Source organism: Balaenoptera physalus (genome assembly GCF_965194825.1).
Source record: "Balaenoptera physalus genome assembly, chromosome: 20".
NCBI lineage: Eukaryota > Metazoa > Chordata > Mammalia > Artiodactyla > Balaenopteridae > Balaenoptera > Balaenoptera physalus.
In genome coordinates, this window is record NC_138901.1 from 2,247,519 (window position 1) to 2,254,196 (window position 6,678).

The following is a 6,678-nucleotide window of genomic DNA, read 5'->3' on the forward strand; positions in this document are numbered from 1 at the left end:
TCAAAGATAAATAGGTTCAGCTCTGAGCCTACTCTTCTGACTTGGCAAAGGCACAGAAGAAGTCATACTCAGTCCTTAATGACATGACTACTGAGCTTCCCAGTAAGTTTAAAGCAAACAGTACTGTGAAGATTTTCTTTCATCGGTCTCTAATATTTATCCAAAGTTTGTGAAATTTTGAATTCCCCTCTTGACCTTGAATAGCTGCACTTGGGAAACTACCCAAATTGTAGAAGCTCCCTTGTTGAAGAAAATGCGCCATAGTTGACTCAAAAACGTACAGACACTGCAAGTTTGGACTTGACAAAAGAAGAGGGAAAAGCCCCAGGGTACAGCTTAAATAGGACGTTGGAATCCAATAAAATTTTTGGTGATTCTGGAGGGTCTCAGCTCTTATCACTGTATCATGAATGTTGGCTCAGGACCAGAAAGAACTGGTCATCAATCTTGTCGACATACAGGAAGTTATTTGAAATCTCTGGGATGCTTCGAAAGCAAGCAGCAAAGTGGTTTACAGCTACAACAAAGTAGATACAACCAACTACTGACTGAGGTCCCTGGGTCCACGTGCTGGGAACTATCAGTTAACCTAAGGAGTCAACCACTGCCATGATTTTGTAACCCTTCTCTCCATCATTAAAGTAGAAAGGTTTCTGAGATCAAGAGTCTATGTTTGGGGCTTCCCTGGTGGCGCAGTGGTTGGGGGTCTGCCTGCCAATGCAGGGGACACCAGTTCGAGCCCTGGTCTGGGAAGACCCCACATGCCGCGGAGCAACTAGGCCCGTGAGCCACAATTACTGAGCCTGCGCGTCTGGAGCATGTGCTCCGCAACAAGAGAGGCCGCTATAATGAGAGGCCCGCGCACCGCGATGAAGAGTGGCCCCCACTCGCCGCAACTAGAGAAAGCCCTCGCACAGAAACGAAGACCCAACACAGCCATAAATAAATAAATAAATGAATAAATAAAAAAAAAAAAAAAAAAAAAGAGTCTATGTTTAGTAAATTTATTTTGATCCAGGGTATTTTATTTGGATATGGAAGCAACCTCACATGGAGTCTAAATATGTAAAAGATTTAAATTTAAGACAGATATCGATTGGTGAGCATCAAGAAGAGTGTAGACGTCCTGGAGCAGTGGCAAGGAAAAAAAATCAAACAACAACAAAACCACAAAAAAGACTAGAGCAAGAAACTCCTGTGATAAATCTAATTTTTTTTCTGTGTGTCATTGAGTGATCTTTCTCCTTTCATACTTTCACAGCTGCTGATTTTCCAGATGTTCTCTCCTGTGAAGCTTTGTCTTTTAAGCGTACGTGTTCTTTCCAGGATGAATCAGTCTCTTCCATTCCCTGAAGCATTACTTGCATCAGTCAAGCCGTTTTTCTGATCCTCATGCAACCTTCCTTAAACTGAGTACAACTCTTTCGAACACCGAATTGAGCAACTGATAAAGATTGAGCGGAGGCAGAGCTTGGCTGCTCACTACGGAAGCCAGATGGACCCATCATCCCTGTCGGCCCACCAGCAGGGTGCCCCGGCTTGAGTCTTAGAACCCAGGATAAGTGGGGTAAAGATGAAGAGATGACAGAGCTAGTCTTAATGGGGCAGTGACCTGGGACCATGGCTGTTGGCATCAACAATCTTGCAGCAGTGGTGCTGGTCCAGTGAGCCCGACCCAGGTTGTTTCTGAGGCGTGACAGCTGCATTTTGCTATTGCCGAGCTCTTCCTGGTTCCTGACCACTTTCTGAGACCAGGTCTTTAGCTTTTCCAGCATTTCTGTGAGTTCCCCAATATCTTTACGATAAAGCCTTTTACAGTTGCCAGATTTGACTGCTCTTGTTTCAGCTAAGACTGGGACATTGTCTTCGAAACGATCCCTTGAGGCTTTGGCTTGTGAGTGGGACCCTTCTTGAGTTCCTGGTGGTGGCACCGAGCTGTGTATGTGCTCATCCGTGGGTCGTTATATAGATATTATTGGAAGATGCTAGAGAAAAGGAGATCAAATGTGTCCGTGTAATTCATTGTCTTAATCTGGGTCCTTTTTCTATGAACGGCACTGTTGTGGTTCAAGGGCATTCAGGAAGGCAGACTCTTGCTGGTATCTGGCTCGAACCAGGAACGCTTCAGGTTTAAACACTCCCGTGCCTTTTTCTCCCCAGTAAGTTCATTTCCACATCAGACAGGGTTACAAATTCTTCTCTGTAGGCTGAGAACCATGTTTTGCCTTGTCCTGTGTGTCTCTGTCAAATATATTTTTTATCATGCATGCCCACCACTTGTAACCACAGCTCCTGCTGCTTAGGCTACATTGCCATGGTTTATAATAAATGATTCTGTTCCTTGTACCCAAGTGCCCCAAAGCTACCTGAAAACCAGAATTGTGCTAGGGCACAGGGAGCAGTGGGTCACGGGTCAGGGGAAAGCAGGCGTGTAGGCTACGGCTGGCCTCTTAGGGATCTCCCAGCATCTTTGCCTCTAGTAAGACATGTCATAATGATATATTTTAAAGTAATCTTATTTGTAGTAATAGCCAAGCCCAAAATTTGAAAAAAAAAAAATCCAACCTGCTAGTTAGAAATAGAAAATCTATGAAACATTAAAGGATGAAGATAAAGTGTTTGTGCTTCCCAAGAAATTACTCTTTCCTCTTCTAAATATGAGACATAGACTCCAAACCATACCAACAAGGTCTCTCGTCTCATCCTCCATTTTTTAAGAAAATTCTTGCAGAGAAGCGCCCACATTTGCTGACCTACACTGATGTTCCTCTTTCTCATTCCAACCTGTTTATTTTAAAAGGGGAAAGTAAAGGAAGTAAATGTGAAGGTCCAAAATAGAAAACACTGTGCAATCCAACCAAAAAGAAGCATCACAACAGCTGTTTCCAATTGCGTGGGTAGCAAAGAAGGGAGCCAAAGAGCTGAAAAACACATGAAGGCATGTTTGAGCTCGGTACCAAAAGAAATAAAAACTAAAATAATTATGAGATACATGTACTTTATATTGGTTCCTCTTCAGACTGAGAAAATCAGAGAATTTAACAGAGCTGGTTATCCAATTTTCTAACGGGGATAAAGGAACTTCATGTACTGCCAGTGGTGGTGACGACACAGCCCTTTTGGTGATTCATCACCAGCTCATTACTACTTGGCAATATCTTGCCGTCAATCAGTTCTGCTCCGGGGTATGTATGCCAAGGAAACTCCCACACGTGTCCATGAGGGGCCCTGTACCAGGATGTTCTTCATAACGTAGAGTACTGTGGCACTGTGTCGTCAAACAAATTTTAATGGATACAGTCCATAGAGTACTGGGTAGGACTCAGAAGCAACAGATTGGTACCCACCCATCAACATGAAGAGATCTTAAAACAGTGCCAATTTAAAAAATAAATAAAAGTAGGTTGAGAGTGATACCACAATATCATTTATATTAATTAATACTGCATGCAATACACAGTTTTCAAGGACATCCAGGAACTAAAGGATTTCCACCAGGTAAAATGAAACGGTGACCCATGTCTATCCAACATATATAAACAGCTCCTACAACCCAACACCAAAAAAGTAAACAACCAGATGAAAAAATAGGCAGAAGAACTGAACAGACGTTTTTCCAAAAAGGAAATGTAGATGGCCAACAGGCACATGAAAAGATGCTCAACATCTCTAATCATCAGGGAAATGCAAATCAAAACCACAGTGAGATACCACCTCACACCTGTCAGAATGGCTATTGTCAAAAAGAACACAAAGAGCAAATGCTGGAGAGGGTGTGGAGAAAAGGGAGCCCTCGTGCACTGTTGGTGGGAATGTAAATTGGTGCAGCCTCTGTGGAAAGCCGTATGAAGGTTTCTCACAAAACTAAAAACAGAACTACCATAGGACCCAGCAATTCCACTCCTGGGTATATGTCCAAAAAACCCCACAAAAACACTAATTCGGAAAGATACATGCACCCCAGTGTTCACTGCAGCACTGTTTATAATAGCCAGGACATGGAAGCAACCTAAATGTCCATCAACAGATGAATGGATAAAGAAGAGTGGTACATATACAATGGAATACCACTCAGCTATAAAACAAATGAAATTTTGCCGTTTGCAGCAACATGGATGGACTTGGAGGGCATTATGCTAAGTGAAATGAGTCAGACAGAGACAGACAAATACTGAATGATATCACTAATATGTGGAATCTAAAAAATACAACAAACTAGTGAATAAAACAAAAAAGAAGAAGACTCACAAAGAACAAATTAGTGGTTACCAGTGGGGAGAGGGAAGGAGGCAGGGGCAATATAGGGGTAGGTAGGGGAAAAAATGGTTGTCATGGGATTATATGAAATCATGTGTGTGAAACTTTTAAAAATTGTAAAGCACTATGGAATTTAAAGAATCTTTCATTCAATTAAAAAGAATAAAAGGTGACCAGTGGTAGTGGGAATGGGAGTGGAGGTGGAGTATGAAACTCCAGAAAATAAAAAACCAAAACAAGACAGGAGCTTTGTTGGAACCAATCATTCCATTTGCCAAGAAATCGAAAGTATGAGTAACTCAATCTTTATCAACCTTTTATAGGTAAAGTCCAAAAAAGTCCCAAGTCAACAAACAAACAATAAGCCCAACAGCAACAAAACCCAAAGGCAAGTAGATAGAAAATCTCATGAAATTTTAGAGAATTTCATATTGTTCATTATGGCTGAAACAAAGAGAGATTGGAAGTCCTTTGAATATAGGATATACTGGAAAGAAAAAAATACTAACTATATTTAATGATGCTTTTCTATGTTCCAGGTAGTTCTAAGTGTTTTATAAAAATTAGTTTAATCCTCCCAATAAACCTTTGGGATATTATTCTCCCCATTTTACAGATGAGGAAATTGAGGCAGAAAGAGGCAAACTCATCAAACACAGCTAATGGTGGCACAACCAGGGGTTTAACCCAGGTAGCCACGTTCTGGAGACCTCACGATTAACCAGTGTGCTCAGGGATCAATTCTCTCCTCAGTGCAAGATCAGAGATCCTACCGGCATCCAGCCAGGCAGGGAGGAGACCTAGGAGGGATCCACTCAGCTATTTATTCACAGGCTTCATTTTGTGCAGTTGTTACCAGGAGCCTCCAAATGCTAGAACATAAGGGGAGCTAGATTACCCTCCATAGGTAGAGAAAATACATAATTTTTAAGAGAAAACTTTATTATGGTAAACTGAAGAAAAGTTTTAAAATCTTCCACCTAATGATCATAATAATATTCAAGAAGAAAAAAAGAAATGAAAAGCAAATAACATGCTTAAAATTCCTACTGAAGTCAGTAAAGAACATAAAATCTTCCATGGTACAGAGGAAAATTTTGTCATCCTCCAAATATCGAAAGAAAATTAGAAGGCATTTGAAAACAATGAGATAGATACAAATACATGAAAGGGAGAAAATATATGATCAAAAGTATTTGGTAAAGAGATATTGGAAAAGAAGAAAATACAGTTGCAAGAAAATACATTATAGAAAATACACTGAAGAAAATTCATGGTAAAAAGTACAATGGAAATTAATTTTTCAGGGTAATGGGAAGACATGTATATTTACCAGAAAGGCTCTTCAAGGACCAAATATAATGATAAAAATTCTATGTTTGAAATGAAAGGATAAAGGGAAAGTCTATAAGAACCAAGTTGATGGCAGGGCGGGATAGTTCAGAAGGGGTAAACAGTTTATAACGGGAAAAACTAGCCCGATATCTTAAAAGTGGAAATAAAAAAGTTGATTTTCTCAATTTCCTTTGAAAATTTTACCAAAATGGACAAAAATAAAGAACTCTGAAGAAATATCCATGCGTGACAAAACTAGACTATGATTTAATCTCAAACCACGTAAACTTTCCTCTGCCCTCCCCCACAAATATCAGCCAAATTAGTAAAATTTGCCTCTAATTAAGGAAAATAGACCAAGGAGATTTTCAACTCTCCTGACCAAAATGTGCATATTAATCTAAAATTAATTGAGAACATTAATTTAATCTACAACTATTGAGGAAGCACTGAAACCCACACAATATTCCTTCACTTGAAATGACCTGTAATGTCAAAGGTGAAGACAGACCCATGGGGTCTGATTCTACATCACGGAAAGTCAAGGAGTTTTCGGGGAAACAAAATCTGCATGGAGACAATACCTCTGTTTTCTTCAGTTCCGAGGCTGGGATACAGAAGAATGTGAAACACTTTTACACCAATGGTAAAAGCAACAATAACCCACACAAAATTAAAATCCTATTTCCCATGGCACTGGCTAAAAACAGTGTATGCGAGGAGCCCTTGATGAACTGAATTCCCAAGAAAAACAAGCCCGTGACAGGTGGAAAGAGAGCCACCTTTGTGGGTTCCAAGCATCTCATCTGGGTGTGCGCAGACAGAGAAGGTGCATCTACTAGGAAGAGTATTTGCAAGGATGAGGAGAAAAAAAATCAACCCATAGATGCCAGTATGGGCTGGATGGGAAAAGTGGAATCTAAAAGAGTACAAAATGCAAAGAAAAAAAAAGTAGCCTAAATAATGTTTCCTTCACCCTATAGCCACGTTGGATTCCCTTTCCCCTGACCCCCCCCCCCCCCACAAAAAGCCACAGTGAAAAAGGGCCTGAAAAATAGAGACTCCTGGAAGCTCTGCATCCCTACG

At 40.6% G+C, this 6,678-nt stretch overlaps 1 long non-coding RNA gene across 4 annotated transcripts in view; it reads left to right on the plus strand.

Annotated features, from left to right (window-relative positions):
* The window catches only part of LOC309650934, a 55,048-nt gene extending 50,433 nt beyond the window's left edge, over positions 1–4,615 (plus strand). For all 4 annotated transcript variants that reach the window (XR_014257831.1, XR_014257832.1, XR_014257833.1 and 1 more), the window contains one exon: positions 1,262–4,615. This is a non-coding gene — a long non-coding RNA (uncharacterized lncRNA). The remainder of the gene's footprint in view (positions 1–1,261) is intronic.
* The last annotated feature ends 2,063 nt before the right edge of the window (positions 4,616–6,678 follow it).